The sequence below is a fragment of the Pteropus medius genome, unplaced genomic scaffold (assembly GCF_902729225.1).
Source record: "Pteropus medius unplaced genomic scaffold, Ma_sr-lr_union100, whole genome shotgun sequence".
Taxonomy (NCBI): Eukaryota; Metazoa; Chordata; class Mammalia; order Chiroptera; family Pteropodidae; genus Pteropus; species Pteropus medius.
Genome location: NW_024351730.1, coordinates 8,175,124 through 8,192,795, shown reverse-complemented (window position 1 = coordinate 8,192,795; position 17,672 = coordinate 8,175,124). Strand labels below are relative to the sequence as shown.

Genomic DNA, 17,672 nt, shown 5'->3' with positions numbered 1-17,672 from the left:
CTAAATTTGTACGAGAACAGAATCTTAGAAACAACCAGTTGTTTTCTTTCATATTCCTTGAGCTTTCTATCCTTTTTATAACATTTTTACAAGTGAAAATAAGTAATCATATTAAAATAAATTGTTTAAGAAAAATTAACAATGATTTTCATTTTTTCTTCTTGTCTTCCAGTCCAGGCTCAAGCTATTAATGTTTTCCACAATGTACTTACAGCTCATATTATTCAGTGTAGTAACTCCAGTAACACAACTCCCAAATCTCAGGGGCTTCACCACAACTCAAATTCACGTCTCACTCACTTTGCATCTCTAACTCAGGTTGGCAAAGGGCTCTGCTTATCTTAGTCACTCAGGCACGGACCCCAAGGCAAGGATTCAGTCCCATCTTGACAAACACTGTCATGATCACTGAGGCAGGGAAAGGAGAAACAGCAGATTGCAGACGAGCTCTTAAAACTCTACCTGGAAGTAACACCCATTACCTCAGCTCCTTTCCACAGGCCAAAGTGATTCACACAGCCAAGCCAGTGTCTGGGGGATGGAGTTACACATCTACAGTGTACCTGGAAGGACAAAAGATAGAATGTTTGAAAACAGCCCTTACCTGTTCCAGAACTGTGTTTTATTCTCTCATGATCCATAATTTATTATATTGTTTTCCTACTGTTGAATATTTGGGCCAGAAGCAATAAGTTTATTTATGATTTTAGAATATATATTTGAATATATTTTATGGCACGATTCCCAAGTAACATCTGGCTGCCCTTCTATGTGCTCCCTTGTGCATGTACATACACACACACACACACACACACACACACACACGTACCCAGACTCACAGAGTCTGCTACCAGTCCCCACATCAGCAGCTTCCTCCCCACCACTTTCCAACTCTGTCTTTCAGTGATAAAGTACAAATCAGAAATCTTGCCACACACATTTTTCTGTGGCGAGATTCTCCGTGCACGCTTCCACTTTTGCAGTAAAGAATTTATCATAATATCTATTTTCTATGCCTATCACAATCTGCATAAATGCTGATCTCTCACACACACACACACGCACACACACACACACACACACACACACACCATCACCTGTTTGCCCCGTGGCCACAGATTGGAAGATTAGATACTAACCAAGCCCAGTTCAGCAATACAACTAAAAGTGCCTACATGTTCTGATTTGCTCCCGTTTAAACTTAGGTTGTTGTCATGAATGCCTTGTCTCCTCCCTGCTGTAGCCTCTGAATTTGTGCCTTTTTCTAAGAATGCCTTTCATGTCTAGCATTTAAAATGTCTCTGCACAGCTGAATGATAGGAACCTGTACCCTCAGCCCTAGCCTAGGGCCTGGCACACAGTAGTCATGTCCGAATGAAAACAGAGATGACTTTAGAAATGAGACGAGGATATGGTGCAAGCTCTACTGCCCCTGCGAAGGCACTGGTATTTTCCAATTATAAAATTTCCTCTATTAATCCAGGTCAAAGGACCATTGTGGCTTTTGAATTGAATGATTGTATATCGTTGATCTTCTAGATTGTGAAGTAAAATGTTAGTGGGACACTAGCCTGTAGCCAAATAATTACATCTAACTAAAAAATTAATGACTGAGGATCTGGCTAAAGTTATGTCAGAACTGGGAAGTGACTCAACACTGATGGGGATGAGAGAGGGAGGAGGTAGTGACAGAATCTCATAGAGCAGAAAAACACTGGTACAACCAGGCCCAAACTGGCAAACAGGGTAACAAAGAGAGGTTCTAAGACTCAGCAGCAGCTATAATTTGATGAGGACATGTGTCCATTTGTGAACATAGTAGGAGGACAGAGAACTGAACCACTTCCCCAGGGAAGGAAAGCCAGGACTGGCGGGAACTTAGAGATATTATGGGATGTTTGAGACTGCATAAAATATGGACCTCAGTATCGATTTTGATTCATTAATAGTAACAAATATATAATACTAATATAAAATGTCAGTAATAGAGGAAACTAAGTTCAGGAGTGTATGAGAAATCTCAGTAGTAGCTTCAATTTCTTTGTAAATCTAAAACTGCTCCACAAAATGAAGTTTATTTTTAAAAAATAGCTGTAGAAGATAGGAAGATCCAGATAAAGAACTGCTTTGGCTAGAGTAAGAGATAGTTGAGATTGCTGGGAAAATCGTTATGCATCTGAAAACAGATTGTAAAGCGGTTTAGAAGGTAGGTGGTAAGGAGAATCAGAAGATTAGTCACAGCGGCAGGTGAACAGGTGACCATTGACACCAGCTGGGAACGGATTCAGGGCATCAAGTAGACCAGGAATCACACTAATCCTGCTTTGAGCACGTGTAGGAGAAAGTCATAAAAGATCACATCAGTTGAGGGTGTTTCAAATTCCAAATAATGAAGACTGCTAAGCTTGAATCCTTGGACATTTCCTTAAAGCAAAACACAAAGCAGGCAATTAGGAATGGACAGAATGGTACAGAGCGGGACAATGAGACATTGGCCTGAGTCCCACGGGGCTAATGGTCTAAATAGATGTGGGTCCCTAAGCATGTCAGGACTGAACTATATATCAGAAGTCATTTTCGATAAGACTGTACCATTAAAAATTTTTTTTTTACTTATTTTATTTTAAACTTAACCAATTTCCCATTAAGAAAAAATAGTACAGCTTGCTGCCAGGGTTAACTTAATTTTACATAAACACACTCTTTGAGGCTGAAGCAAATCTGATTGGTTTTCAATGTGAAAATAAAATATAAAAACTGTTCTTGGAGTTATTTCTAAACAGAACCTGTCTCTAATCCTAATGTAACAGAAATGTATACATAAATTGGATTAATCAAATGAATCTTCGGCTAATAACTGTTCGAGAACAATGTTAACATCACGCGTAGGAATGCTACGTTTTCTAGGATTTGACATTTTCAGCGATTGAGAATTCCTATATTCTATAAATGGAAATATCACTACTAAAAACAGAATGCTATAAATAAAATAATGTTATTTGTTTCCAAAGACTATCGATATACTAGAGTGATGTGAAAGTAATTATAAAAGCAAGATATTTCATGGCAAACTTTGGAGGTTAAGGTTAGGACTGTAATCTGAGAGTTATCTTAGGGTATACACTGCAGCCACAAGCACTGCCAGCGAGTATTCTTGGGGCAGGTGGGAAATGGGTTTAAAAAGTTAGACAGTTACACAATCCATGAAGTGATCCCCTCAATTACTCTAGCATCCATCTGGCACTATACACAACCATTATAATAATATTGACTGTACACTTACACTATACTCTAACTCCCAGTGACTGTTCTATAACTACTAATTTGTACTTCTTCATTCCTTCACCTTTTTCACCCAGCCTCCCAACCCCTCTCCTCTCTGGCAATCAGCAGATTGTCCTATGTATCTGTGAGTCTGTTTTTATTTAGTTTGTTCATTTCTTTTGTTCCTTAGATTCTACATGTAAGTAAGATCATATGGTATTTGTCTTTCTCTGTCAGACTTATTTCACTCAGCATAATACCCTCTAGGTCCATCCATGTCATTGTACCATTTTAAATTCTTATCCCTAAAAGTCCCTAGAAAGTCTTTATGAATCAGATCCAAATTCAACAGATGTTTAGCACCTATGAAGTTCTGTATTCGGCATGCTTACACATGTTGGTTTAACTCTCATAACTAATAGTATTATTAGCATAGAGTATTATATGAAGAAACTAGAATTGAATCATTTGAGTAATTAGTGGTAGAGGAAGGAATCAAACTATGATCTTCTAACCATAGCTATGAAAGAATGAATTGTGAGTTTCTAAGCTCCTTCTGTAATAATTGTCAAGCCAAATGAAATCAAATCATATATATGATGGTGAGGGGTTTGCTAAAAGGCCTGATATAGCCAGATATCCTGGCTATAGAAAGAGGTGCTAGAGCAGATGTGGGCACAGAACAGCCCTTTTTACAGGTGTGTGCCCTGTTCCACCCCTACTGAGTGACAAAATGTCAGGGGTATTGGCATCATTTTGAATATCTGTACACTGCTGTAGAAATTCAGCATGTATGGATTCTGACCAGTCAACATGGGAAGAGGATGAGGAAGCTGTGGAGGATGCAAGAACACACATGGGCAGAACAGCAAGGACATGATGTGGGCCTAGTGTGGTGGGGACAGAATAAAGGGAGCATGTATTCAGTAGCTGGAGGAAAGTGGGGCTGCCAGACGGACTTAGGCTGAGGCAGGAAATCAGTAAATAATGTCTATGCCATTAGTGAAGAAATGTTAAAAAATCAGTAATATGCTATGGAAAATGTCAACATTAGACCCCTCATATTTTTGAGCTTTTTTAAGTCCATTACATTTACTGGGATATTTGTAGTATGGCTCCCAGAAAAGGAAAGAATGCCCAGGATGCAAAAATGGTATGGAAGAAGTAGCATAAAATCTTCTAATAGTCTTAAGCTTGGTCTCCACAGTCATAATGTAGGTTTGCAATACATGCTTTTTGAATTAATGGTTACAGCATCGAACAAATTGCATTTAAGCTCATTATTATTGTGTGTGTGTGTGTGTGTATGTGTGTGTGTGTGTGTATCTTTGTGCAGTTTTGGTTACTATGTGAGTTTCTTTTTTTACATCTATTTACCACCATAATGTCTGCCTTCGAGGTCAGGAATCATATAATTAATGTCATCTTTATAACTATTCACAGCTTCTGTGAAGCTTTTTCCATTGTGAGATAGGATCTGAACTGATATAGTTTTCTAAATTACAGACTAGGTTAACATGATGTTATTTTACTTAAAGTGCTTATCTTAGACCATCTATTTCATGCTGGCCCTTCGTTAGAAGCACTCAATCAAGTAAAGAAGTAGAAGCTGGACAACTAACCACATTAGATGTGAGCTGGAGTTAAAGATTCAAGGGTCCCTCTGACACTCTGAGTCCATTTTTCTGTGACCACCAAATTATCCGAGGTCAATATTCTCTTTGCAATCTGAGGTAGACTGTAGTAGTTGAGTATATTGCCTTTACATTGCAAACCAATACTTTTAACCATTGATTCAGTTAAATGAAAACTCAAGCCACTCAGCCTGCAACAATTACAGAATGTGCCTGGGAATGTGGGTGGAGATAACCAGAGTGCTGCAAAGGCCACTGAAAAAGACATCGATTTCTGGAACGTGTGAGGACCCTCTTAATATATTAAAATGCCTCTAATATTTTGAAAATTTTAGACCTTTTGGCTAAAGCAATTCGTAGTCACTACTAATGGCTTAATACTGGATCAAGTCTGACCTGGTGATATATACATCTTTACCCTTCTGCTAACCTTTTGTTCTTTCAACCAGTTTAGAATTTAAACAACTAACAATATTCATAAAAATTCCTGACCTAGATTTTGAGTCTCTACAAGATGCATAGATAAAAATAATTTCTCTGTACTAATTAACTGAAAAATCTTGGAACATAACAGCTTAGAAGCTTTCCATTTTTAAAGTTGGTGCCCAGAACGTTGCTAAGGGGCTTGCTTTAAGGAAAGATGTGTTGGTTTTAGTTAATCCATCATTGAGCTTTTCAATGGAAATAAGTCAATAAAATCTTGTATTACTTTTTCTCCCAATTAATCACAAGAGAATAATACAATTTGGGAAGGACAAATGTATGACTAAATCTTCAGTTTCATTTCTAGTTTTCATATGCATCTCATTTCCATGAATTTGATTAGCCACTCTGGTAACTATGCAACATGGAACTTTAAAGTTCCATAATCATTGCTTCTTGACTCGTCCATCATATGAAATTAGAAGACCAATTTTTCACCTCCCATCACCTCATTCTATCAATATCATGTTTGTGGAAGAAATAGGGACTCTCGCTCATTGGGTTTACAAAAGTGATACCTGTCTCAGAGAAGACAGGTATCACTGTCTTCTTGGTTTTCCCTTCTTTCTGAGAAAACCAAACAGATAATTATGGCTAGAAGAGAGAGAATTTGAGTTCATCTGACTTTTAAACACTGTTGAGTGTTTAAACTGTACCTTAGATAGTTATATCAGAAGTAGTTCAATTTAGGATAAGGAATGTGGTGGGGGTGGGGGGAGTCACAAAAACAAAATGTCAAGTCAAGGTCATGGGTACTCTCAGAAAGACAAAGTGCCTTCTAGAACCTGGCTCCAAAAAAATGGGGAAGAGAAGGCAGTTCAAGGACTTTACAGCAAATTCTTAATGTCAAAGAATTCAGTCTCCATAAACATTTTTAAAGCCCTAGGGTGAATGACCCCAAATATTCCCTCTGCACCTCTGACCTCATGTTGCATTGGAAGAAAACAGCAGCAAAAATAATGACGATGGAGAGAAATGTTTTGTTTTGTTTTGTTTTGTTTTGTTTCAATCAGAAAGTGGATGACTCAAACGATCCCAAGAAAATCTCACCTATAATTTTCTTTTTTTGATTAGTGACGAAAGAATTTCTGATAAGTTGCAAATTTAGAAAAATGCATTTGTTCTTTTTAATAGAGGGAAGTTAAAATGCTTTAGTAGCCAATGGAGTACTTTTGGAAACTTAAAGTTGTTCGAACCCATGTTTATTTTAGTAACTTCTTGATTTAAACTAAGCCAGTATTTGTGTATGTCGTGCTGGGGAGGAGAAAGGAGGAAATCAATGAGCTTGTATATAAACAAGTCACTTTTATGTGAATTTGAAACCTCAGGCTTCTTTCTACTCTCTCTTTTTTTGGGGATCTCATCTAAGCTCAGGACTTCAGCAATGTCATCCGTGCAGAATTGGAAGAGAAAGATTCACAAAGACCATGATAGGAAAATATTGGATAGGCTGTTCCGGGTGTAATGAATTAGACTTCATTTCAGAGATAATCAAATTCTATCATCTGGCAAGCCAGCCTGGGGATGAGGCTAGTTTTCTACCACTGTTAAAGGAAAGGGAAGAGGAGGTGAGAATATACAACTTTTAACCTCTTTCTTGGTCTATTTTATGGTCACGCTGTTTCCCCTAGACTGTTTTTATCATAGTCTTAACACAATTGTCATTTTAACATATTACTTAAAAAAGAAAAAATAAGTGGGAAGACGGCACCTTTTTGCAAGTGTGGCCAAGAAGAATTAGCGCTGCTTCCCCACTCTCCAGCCTAGGTATGCTCTTCTTAACTGTGCCACCTTTAGGAAGAAATACTCCAGCCTATGGATTGAATGTAGAGGGAAGACCATTTCGGCTCAATAAAAGGAATCATTTTATGTTAAACATTTAACATTTTATGTTAAACATTTAACATTTTATGTTAAACATTTAACATTTTATGTTAAACGAGGTTGGTGGCCTCAAGAGTTCATGAGGTGCCACAACTAAAAGTTGTTCAGGTTGAATGTCCATCTGTCAGAATTTCTGGAAAGATTTGCTTTTTGAGTAGGAGCTTGTGCTAAGCACCCTCTGAGCTCACTAAGAACTGTGAGTTCTGCATTTACAGCCCTCATCTCCCTTCTTGGATCATGGAGCTGTAGAATTGGCTGTGACCTCAGAGGCCATCCTACCCAACCCTATACAAGAGGTAAAGGAAGTACCATGTCCTCCTTTGAGCTGCAGTCCCACTCCCTCAATTGCCACCCACTTAAGACTGAGGGAGAGAATTCATCCCCACTTTCAAACCAGATCCACCTCTACTTTCCATCAACAAAACCACCATCCTCCCAATTCAGAGGTGCAGACACTCAGTGTTATCTGCCTTCTCTTTCCTTTCCTCATTCCCACCATCAGCACTGTGGTATCGCCTCCAGGCTGGCAATAACTGCCTTGTGAATGTCCCTGTCAATCTCTTCGCTTCTAAGTTATGCTACAGACTGTCATCAGCTACTGCCATCCACACACAGTCTCAAGGTTGGAAGAAACCAAAGACTTCATCGTGTTCTACTTCCTATCTTATGCATGATCCCTTACTGAAACATTTCCTCTTTGGTCAGTATTCCCTTTCTCAGAAGTCATCAGTGGCTTCTCTTTCCTATGGGATATAAAGTTCTTATTCCCTAAGTTTGCATTCATGCCTCCCCCTCCCATCTCCTGCCAGATCTGGCCCCAGTTTACCTTTCCAGATGGTCTTTCACCAACATCAACCAGTGAGACTGGTTTTCCCACTATTTCATGAAATTACTTGTACCTTTCTGCCTCCAAGTTACAAATGACAGCTAAACAACCAAAATGGCTTAAAAAACAAACAAACAAACAAACAAACCAAAACCAGCTCCTATTAGGTAAAAAGCCCAGGGACAGAGCTGGTTTCCTCAATCTTAGTCCTTGGGAGTTTGTCTCTATCTTGGTTCTCTTTCCTTTATGTTGGTTTCACTTTCAGGTCAACCCCTCTCCCTGTAGTAGTAAAATGGCCACCAATAGCTCCAGGATTACATTCTCTAAGCAAACAACCACAGAGAAAGGAGAGCTTCTCTTTTCCTGTGATTCCTACCAAAGCCTCATTGGACTGACCTGGATCAGGTACCCAATCTAAACCCTCACAGTGACCAGATGGATAGGGTGCTTTGTTTGGTTAGCATGGCCAAGTTCAGCCCCACCTGAATCACAAGAACTAAGGGTAATTTTAAGGGTTCTGTTATCATAAAAAGTAGGCATGGAAACTGCAGTCATTCCCTCTACTCAAAATGCTCTGCCAACTCTCCTCAGCTTCTCCTCCAAGGCCCGACTAGGTCCCACTTCCTGCAGGAGGTCATTTGTAAACATGACCCTTGAACTTCCACCACACTTGCTTTTTGGAGCAATCCAAGTCTCTATTACCAGGTGCTGAGGTATTTGAAGCCAGAGGCCACTTCTTATGCATCTTTATGAGTTAGATTTCCTCATTGCACATAATCGATGCATAATAAATTTTGTTGTTGTCAGTGGCTTTTGCTACTATTAGTGTGCATGTGTGTGTCAGAAAGAGGGATGGGGGTGCATGGAAAAAGCAGATGTGTGTCTCTGTGGAAACATACCAACAGGCTGCCCCTGGGCCCAGTGTCCACATGATTGATGCAAGCATTCGGCCTTCTTGGGCTGAGGCCTCAGCTAAGGGGATTTGCATCTTTACATGCTGGGCAGTAATATGAAATGCATTGAGTACAAGTTATTTGTCATGCTGACTTCAGTTTCAGCAGAAAAGGACAAAAATTAATAGACTAAAAGGCAAATTAGAGGAAAGAATGAAGACAGTGAGGTAAGAGGGGCATTTTTAGGTGAAATAAATTAGAAGGAAAAGTCAAGACCACATCCAGAGGTGACAAAACCTACTTGTTCTCAGTGAAAATAAGACCTATTTCCTCTCACACTCTTCACTTACAGCTACTTCTACCTGTTTTCTTCTGTGAATGTGTGTGTATTTCAATTTAGAAACACCTCCCCCCTCTCTTTTGTACCGTCAGTGTTCTCTGATCCAGTGACCCTTTTCTCAGTAACTAGTTCCATATGTTTACTGGCTTCTATTTGTAAAATAACTTTAAGAAAATTCTTGTAGCTAAGGTCATGTCATGTTGTTTTCACATTCCTTCTAAATGGGAGGAATTTGTTTGGTATGGTTTAAACATTCTAGAGAATGAAGAATTTGCCTGTGTCATATATGAAACAAGATCTTGTGTTGTATAAAGCTGATCTAAAGAAGATGTTTGGGATATTTTAGGGTTAACTTTGAAAGAGAAAAACTTGCAATCTTGAAGAGTCTCTAACAAAGGGAAACCATGGACCATTATAATAGAGCTGAGTGAGATTTAGGAATCAGACTTTAATATGCTTAAGAATCACTTGGGGTTCTTGTTAAAAAGATAGGTTCCTGGGCCTTACCCCCAAGGATTCTGATTTTGTAGATCTGGGGTGGAGCCAGGAGTCTGCATTTTAATAAGCACCCCAGGAAACTGGTGAGAGTGGTCCATACCCCACACTTTTGCAGATAGTGACAGAGGCCAGCCTCCTGCTTTTAGGCATGAAGAAACTTCAGCCAGTAGATGTGAAGTGACCCGTTGGGCATCACACTGCCATTATAGACTTTACCTCTCTAAGCCTCAGTTCCTTACTGAGTAAGGCAGGGCTAATAGTATTATCTATTTCCAAGGGTTATAGGGAGAATTACGTATAATAATACATGTAAAGTACTTTGCATAATTTCAAATACATAATAAGTTAAGGTTAAGGCTTAAGTATTATTATCAACTTATTGTTATTATTTATGATAAATTATTTGCCTGCTTGAACTGTATTTACCTGTATAGCTTGCCAAAAAGTACATGGGCCATTTGGGATGAACTGGCAAGGTATCTCTAGGGAGCAACAGAGGTTCTTCAGAGCTGTACAGAGAGACACCCTTCCTCAGCTCTAGCCACATGTTTCCTCCTGCAGTTCCAGTGGGTGATCGACATAGGACTCTACTGTCTCCAAGTGAAGGCCACCCATCTGGGAGCTTTTCTTTTGTCCTGTAGTGACTGTGAAAAAGCAGGTCTGTCATAGATACAGACACTGGATCTGATGGTAAGCAGACAAAAGTCAGTTGTGGGTGGGGGTGAAACTCTAATGAAAAGTCAGTAATGAGACCTTCTTGCATGCATAAAAAATGTTACTGAGTTACAGAATGCCCCTGCTCAGAGGAATCTCTGCAAATGTCTTGTCCAGCACCTTCTCCTCCTTAAGTAGTAAGAAAAGTGCCTGGATCAAGGCAAAGCTAGAGTAAGAGCCCAGTTAATTCAGCTTCCTGATCAGAAATAAATAAACATGGAGTACCTGCCTTATAGTATTAACAAAAGGACCTCACAGCCCAGCCAGATTTTAATATGTAAGCACAAGTTCATAACCTTGTAATGCAGACTGGGATCAAATGTTTGCGCATACGTCTATTTTCTAATTGCACTCAGAGTGTCATTGTTTGCCTCCCCACTGTCGGGAGCAAAACAGCCCTGCTTAGTCTAAAGGAACAATTTTGATGCAATAAGAGAAAATGAACCTTTTTGCCTTTGTGTCTGACTTGACTTCTCGTGTACAAAGAACCTGTGTTCCGAGGAGTGCCCAGAGATGGCAATTGGGATCATAACAATCACGTTTACTGTTCAACTACACAAGGAGCCATTTGTCAGGTTTAATGGTTCTCTCTTAAAAACAGCACCAACCAACCAGTTAATAAAAAACAGCCCTTGCTGAGTCCTGCTTGTGCTGGTTAACTTAGATTTATATTAACAAGTGAAAATATAAGCATAACCTTGGTCTGACGTAAGCACATACTCCTACCAGGTTTGGACTTTCATCTAAATCTGGGGCACCTGGCCTAGCACGCAGAGCTGTGTGTTGAAGTCTCGTCTCTGTGGAAAAAAAGCAAATGGGGATTGAGTCAAAGAATCAGGCACAAGGAGAGTACTTTTGCTGAGGTTTCCATGAATAACTTCCTCGCTTTTTCTGTGGTTGTGGGACCTGGTGTGCACCTGCCATTGTGAAGCTGGGGAAGAGACAAGAACAAAGCCTCTTAAATGTGCTTGGTGAGCAATGATCATTGGAGCCTCTTGGTATGTGAGCCTCAGCCTTTGTGAGGGGTCAGCCGGGATTTGTGAGAGCGTGTAAACTGCCACGTCAGGAAGAACCACTGCTATTCTCAGCAACTGAGAGCTAGCAACAGCTGCCAACATTTTTTTTTTAACTCTGACCCCATACTGCTTTTATCCTGCTGCTTCTTTCAGTGTTCCTCTCAGAGTGGCAGATGGTGACAGTTCTCCAGATGTTGCAGCTTTCATGTCTATTTGATGTTTAGACAGTGTGCCAGGGTTACTTATGTCAATAGAAGCACACACCCAACACATGCAGACCCAGGTGGTGTGTTTCACAGGCTGGCTGTTGGAGTGGCCTCTGCACTGCACAGGTGGAAGGGCTAAGCCCATGCCGGGTCCCTTACATTTTCCAGCCTTCCTGGCATGTTATGTTTGTGTCCCACTCCTCGGGAAGGGCAGTATTTGCATTTAAAGGCCACGGTGGTTTCTGGAATTGTGGGTGTGTCTGATCCACTTGCCCTCCTCCCTTATGTGACTTTAGTCTCCCAGGCTGCATGAGTCACCCTAAACACCAAAGACTTGGGTTGTGAAGAAGTGTTTCATTCTGAACTCCCATCCTATTTTGCTAGGTTTTCAGCAGCTCCGTCCCCTTTGTTGCTTCTTCTTTGGCCACCTTTCTGGTTGCTGACCCTGGGGCAGCTCCCCGCAGGACTGCAGAGGCCCGAGGGCCCAGGATTGCGTATCCCTCAGTGGACGTCTGTGATTTTGCCTGCCCCACACCAGACCTCCTTTTGAGAATCCTCCATAGGGAACAGTTCTCTTCCTCTACTCGATTTTAGTGGGAGCTATCTATCACAGTACCTCACCTTGTGGGCCACAGAATGGGCCAGTCGGATTTGTTGTCTTGAACTTTACTGATTTAAATGAAAGGAAGAGCCTACCTTCTTAGCTGTGAAGCAGGGAAGATATGCTAGTGACAGCTGCTGACAGCCACATTTTTATGCTTTTGCCAGTCTGCAGGAGAATTAAGCTAATCATCAGAGAGAAGAGACAAGAAACAGAAAGCACATGGTGGATTCCATGTCCTGGTTTCACTGCCCCAGGCCCAACTGGCCACCTGCCCTTCCTTCGGCTCGGTTACTTGAGTCAATAAACTCCCCTCTGCCTTCATGATAATTTAAGTTGGATTTCTGTCACTTGCAATCAAGAGGGCTATCTAATGTAGTCCCCTTGACCTCTGTTATGAAGTCATTCCACTCTCCTCTGGCCCCTCAGCAGCATCTCCCCTTCCAAGGGGAAGGAGGTTTTCCTTCCAAGTGTGACAGGTGATTCTGACATTGCTGTTGGGAACACAGCCACTGATTCCAGGAATGGCAGTTCTCTGAATTCCCGAAGGTAGTCTTGGGCTTCTTCCAGACTTAGAGCTCTGGCTATGGAGAAGTTTATTCCAAGGCCCTTCATATGACATTTCAGAGACCGCCAGCCTGGGAGGATGGTTCGGGCTCCCTACAGCCTTCACTTCACCACAGCGGTAGGCATCTCACTTAGTGTGGGACACCAGGTTAATATAATCGACTATCTTCTGTCCTTGGAAAGTGTTCCCACAGCCAAATGCTGCCTTTCTTTGAACATAACATTCTATTTCAGGCAATACAAGAAATATTTTTCACAGCCCCAAATCACTGTGATTGGCCACTGCCCTAGTCCCAGAGTGCTGTCATGGAAAAGCATATATTTTTCTTCTGTGTATGTAAGTATGTTATTTTCTGTTCCAAATCCTGAGGTAGAATATGCTGCCAGGTTCTTTTTGTGAATGACTCACAAGGTTCTGACAAAAAGAGACCGTTTCTCGGCGATATTTTAAAGTAAGACTTAGAACAAAGGCCCTGCAGTCCAGCTGCCCGATTGGACTCCCAGCTCTGTCATCTTCTGATGGTGGCTCCTTAAGCAAATCCCTTTACCCTACTATGGCTCAGTTCCCACATAAGAAAATGGGGATTATAATAACACCCATTTTATAGGGCCATTGTGAGGAGTAAATGTTCTAAAAGACATGAAGGGCTTAGCATGGGCTTAGATCCTATCACAGTAAACATTCAGTAAACATTAGCAATACTAATAATAGTTGTTTCACGTGGAGCCTGTGGGATCTGGTTTCATATATTATGGTTATATATTTTGCTTCTGGGAAATGGGACTTGGCAAAATCAGCAGAAAGAATAAAGGGGCGAAGGAAGAGAAAAATGCTGATGCTTGTAGGACTGAGCAGAGAGCAGTACTGAAACCCACGGCCCTAAGCCCTCCTGTCCGATACAAGTACGAAGCGAAGGTCCCGAACACCAGCTGCCAGCTGTGGAAAACTTGGCCACGTATCTGCTCTCTGCTTTCTCCTAAACAGAGCTGCCTCTAGGGGAGAGAGGGGATGCAGGTGAACCCTGAAGGGCGGGAGGAAAGTAGCCTGCAGATGGAGTGAGGAAGTCTGGAGAAGAGGGTAAGCGCGGGAGAAGGCTTGACGTCAGGTGAAGAGGGTGGGGTGGGATTCTCTTTCATGGATCGAAAAGGGCAGGGAAGAAAAGCTGCGAATGAAAGGAAAGTGTGCAGCCGTGCAGATAGGAGCTGGCCCCTCGGGGGAGGAGAGAGCCCCTTCTGTGTCTCTTTTATGGACCTAAAAAAATCCCTCATCTTCCCACTTCTTAGTCAGACATATAGCAATCCACCACATAGCCCCTTGAGCTAATGTTTGTGCTTAAAGGACGTGATTAGGTCCTGGACTTCATTTGATACGGATGCAGCTGTATAAGCCATGATATTTTATTTACATTTCTTCAGACTCTCCTTTTATGATTTTTGCTAGACTGCTTGGTCTTTTTGGAGGGGGGCGGAGAGGGGAGGGTTGCTTTTCTGAGTCTTGGATCTGTTTGCCCATGTATATGTGAAATTGCTGATTTCCCCTACATTTGACCTACTAAAACAGCAATTTCACATGATTCAACCAAGTTTAGTTTATAACTGTAAATTTTCAGAGGAACGTGGCCATAGCCACCTGCCCTGAGTACCTGCTACGCTTAGCCTGATGGTGACAGAAAGCGAGTTAACTGTCAAGAACAGAGAATGGACATGAGAGCAGCTCACACCTAAACAGCAGGTTTCGGTCCATGCTCCTGTGTTCGTGCTCATAATCTTCACATCAACCCCATGACACAGATTCTTAGAGCACCCCCATCCGCAGTGGGGGAACAGAGACATCAAGATGTAAGGGAGCTGACCTAGACTTACATGGCCAGTAGGTGGCAGAACTGGGATTTGAACTCCAACAGCCTGGCTCCCAGGTGGTGGTCTCAACCACTGTGCTACAAGACATTTGACAGAACAGTGAGTAGTCACCAGAGCTCATCTGTCCATTGCTGTAGATGGCTATTGTCATTCAAATATTCCTGCCCGGCCTTTTCAGATTTTGGATATTCTGGTATTGTTGGCTTGGATGAAGTAGTTTTTCTGGGTAAACTCTAATATAAATCCATTAGTAATGACCTATTTGAGGATTTTATTTTTATTTAGTATTTTACTTCTACCCTTTCCATTCACCTCACCTGTGCAGTTCCTGAGACTTTACTAAGCCTGTTCATAGTCATATTTTCACTCATCCCTTACAATCCCTGTCTCCTAGATGAGGAAATTGATTGCTCTGACAGTGGAAAAAGGACTTTCCGAGGTCACACATGTGACTGCCATCTGCAGACAAGCGTTGGCCAGAATGCCATGGCTCTCCTCAGAACTCACTTGGTATGTTGAAAACATGTGTGACCCCACTCCACTGTTTAGGGCTTGTGTACCTTTGGTTAGGTGTCTACCCTCCCTGAGCTTCTGCTCCTTTATTTCTAGATTGGAGGTATTTGTGCCTGGCAGGACTGGTGCCCATTGCTGTTTGAGAATCTCTTTATGTAGTAGACTTACTACAGGTTTTCTTTCCTCCTTTTGTTCTGCTCTGGGCTGGCTGTCCTGTGATACTCCAAGTCACCGTAATTGGCATAAACTGAAACCAGGTCTATACAGGGCATAAGACAAACTAACCTGGATGCACATTTTTTACTATGTCGTTGTAAACTATTGTAATGAAATGACTGCTTTTAGAGTCTCTCATTTGCCAAATGGGGACAATTATAACACCAACTCCCTCAAGAGTGCCTTGTGAGGACTGAAGGAGGAAAAGGGTGGAGCCCAGGGCCTGCGCTTTACACTTTATGAGCACTCAGATAGTGTAACTGTTGTTGTTGCTGCTTGCTATTTGTTGCTGTGATTTGTGGTTCTGTTACTTTTCCAATGGGCCTTTATCTTCAACCTAACCACCAGAGTAAGTTGCTAGTCCTAAGGGGTATTGTAAACACTTTTCTGATAGTCTATGGCTACTAAAAAGATACTTTTACTAGATTTCAAGACGCCAGTTGTCATTTTATCTTCAGTTCCCTGCTATTTGGTGCATTTCCCAGGAAACAGTTATGTCTCATGAAGATTTCTATTTTTATCTGGGAAAAAGTGGGGGAGAATTTAAGTAGCATTTTTGGGAATGAAAGGATTATCATTTTTCTAACAGACCTGTTTCCAACATGTGTCCCCTTATCACTAACAGATTGTAAAGCTATAAACCTTCCTATCCCACACTAAATCGTGAGTTACATATCAGGAAAGAAAAATGCTGTCGGCAATTTGTGTGGCAGCCCCCTGATGCTTGGTTCACCTAGATATTCCCCATACGTGGTTACTACTTATTCCAAATGGTATTTTTAAATTAACTGTTGTGATAATAATGGAAATATTTTCAAATCTGTGTTTAGTATGGGTGGGGGGAGGTAAACTTTATTCCAGAGTAAAATTAAACTGGCCCTGTTTAATTTATTTGCTCTGTTTGTCTCACGGGACCTGTTACCCTTTCAGAGGCGCCAAGTCAAGCTATTCCCTTGCAGTGTACTTCATGGGGCTACAGAGAGGAGAGCAGCTACATTTACATTGTCCCCTAGAGAGATCTGTGAGTGTGGGGTGTAATTGTCTGGGCTTGACGTGGGACCGTCTGGGGTGGGGGTGGGAGAGAGTTGAAAGTAGGGAGTGGCTTTCTGCCATTACTCAGGCAGACAGAAAGACAGAGAGAGAGAGAGAAAGCAGACGTGTCACTCTCCTACTTTTATCCTGTCTTCTGCCCCCAGTTCAGACTTCTCAGACACCCACCTGGCATCCGAACCCATGTCCAGGTACTGTCTCTACGTACAGATATCACACTGCTGCCTGTCACTCCACCATCTCTTTCAGAAGGTTGTTCTTAAAATACCAGTCACCTTGGAGTAGAGTACCTTCTCCTCTGAGTGTTGAAATGCATTTTTATAAGTCACTTCTGTCTTTTAATCCATCATCATTACCACCTTTTGTCAGGATATTCTAAGTTTTCCTGTAGTAACAAAATAATCCCAAAAGTACAGGGACTTAATTCAGTTAAGAACTGCATTGAATATGCAGTGTGACTCAGTGGGGTCGCTGTTCTACACATTTTCTCAAAGACTCAGAGTGAAGGAGGGTCAAACATCCTGAAGGTACACCACCTGCAAGCAGAGGCCTCCACAGACACAATGGTGGGAAAAGAGAAGTGTGCTAGAGGGTCATATAAACTTCTGAAGTATATCTTCTTAGGGCCTATTGGCAAGAACTAGTCACACAGCCCCTCCTAACTGCAAGGGGGCTGGAAAATGAGCTGGATTGCTTGGAATTCGGTATGCAGATGTAACTCTGTCACAACCCGTCCTCCCAAATTTTCCATATAACCGAGTAGATTACAGCTTTGTGATCATAAATTAGTTTTCCTAAGGGTACTGGTTGGCTAAGTAGAAGTTGTCCGTTTTCAAAGACTTCCCCATCTCAGATTAGCAAACTCTCCTCTGTGCTACTGACCACTTAGTATGCACTTTCACTATAGACCTTTCCATAGCACGTTATGTTTAGTTGTCAGTCTCTGTTCCTGCCCCTCCCTGGTCTCCCCCTACTCGCTAAATTACTAAATCTTGAGGATAGAAAAGATGAGGTTTAAGGGGAAAAAATTCACTGCTAGTACGCAATAGAGTACCTGGCTGTTTGGTGGATCAGGAAGAGAGGGAAGATGGAGGATAGGAGGGAGGG

The 17,672-nt window shown here is 41.5% G+C and overlaps 1 protein-coding gene and 1 long non-coding RNA gene across 3 annotated transcripts in view; both read left to right on the top strand.

Moving 5' to 3' along the window:
- SCFD2 (sec1 family domain containing 2) overlaps positions 1-17,672 on the top strand; it is a 345,681-nt gene that overhangs the window by 257,966 nt on the left and 70,043 nt on the right. The gene's annotated exons all lie outside the window — the stretch shown is intronic.
- Positions 7,380-15,146, top strand: LOC120588065 (uncharacterized). 2 transcript variants are annotated; one of them, XR_005649135.1, is made up of 3 exons: positions 7,380-11,507; positions 13,161-13,263; positions 13,773-15,146. It is a non-coding gene; the product is annotated as an uncharacterized LOC120588065 (long non-coding RNA). The 2 variants fall into 2 exon arrangements; XR_005649134.1 differs by having other exon boundaries at positions 7,380-11,534.